Source organism: Gavialis gangeticus, unplaced genomic scaffold, assembly GCF_001723915.1.
Source record: "Gavialis gangeticus isolate Ggan-Ray unplaced genomic scaffold, GavGan_comp1, whole genome shotgun sequence".
Taxonomy (NCBI): domain Eukaryota; kingdom Metazoa; phylum Chordata; order Crocodylia; family Gavialidae; genus Gavialis; species Gavialis gangeticus.
The window spans coordinates 163,884,026-163,884,791 of record NW_017729022.1 but is presented as its reverse complement, the minus strand read 5'-3'; the positions used below and the strand labels follow the sequence as shown (position 1 = coordinate 163,884,791).

The following is a 766-nucleotide window of genomic DNA, read 5'->3' as shown; positions in this document are numbered from 1 at the left end:
ACAGCGCTCCGCTCCGCTCCGCTCCCGCCCCCAAACTTCTGCCAACTTCCAGCGCCTCGGCCTCCCGCCCCAGCCCGCAGCCAGCGCCGGAGCTTTGCAACTTGGTGCCCCGCGTCGTCCCCCCTCCCAGACGGAAACCTCCGCCTCCTGCTCGGCCGGGAGAGGCTGCGCAGCGCACAAAGCCGGACCTGCCCTCAGCTGCCTCTACCCGGGAAACGGACATCCCGGCGCCTCTGCTCGGCTGCCCGGCGGCATGTGAAGGCAGGTAAGGGACCCTGGGCTTGGCCCCCGGGGGCTCTTCAGCCCGCCTGGTCGCTCGTTTCCCCGGGGGTGGGTGGGGAGTCTCCTTGCTGGCGCCTCCAGAGCCATGGCCACTTCCACCGGGGAAAGGCAGCCAGAGCGCTGGCATCTGCCTCGGCTGATGGGGGACCGGGCTGCACCTTCGATGAGCGAGAAAACATTTTCCAGCTCTTTGAGTTGGTCTAACAAAAGGCATGCGATTCACCCAAAGAGCCTTGTCTGCCTGTGTCCTTAGACCAACACGGCTGCAGCCTGTTGATTATTAAGGGGAAACTTTCCCACCAGAAGGGCTGGAGCAGGCTGCCCGGAGAAGTGGAGGAGTCTCCATCCTTAAGACCCGGGTAGACAAAGCCTTGGCTGGGATGAAGTAGGTGGAGAAGGTGCTGCTCTGAGCAGGGGTTGGGTGATGCAGGCACCTACCCTGGAGATCTTCAGAAAGAAACTTGAGGCGCACCGTGCTGGGGGT

At 63.8% G+C, this 766-nt stretch overlaps 1 protein-coding gene across 1 annotated transcript in view; it reads left to right on the top strand.

Moving 5' to 3' along the window:
• The first annotated feature begins 20 nt into the window (after positions 1-20).
• Positions 21-766, top strand: part of PTPN14 (protein tyrosine phosphatase, non-receptor type 14) — a 236,816-nt gene continuing 236,070 nt past the window's right edge. The window contains exon 1 of the mRNA XM_019516448.1: positions 21-265. The gene's annotated coding sequence lies outside the window, so the exon portion shown is untranslated. The remainder of the gene's footprint in view (positions 266-766) is intronic.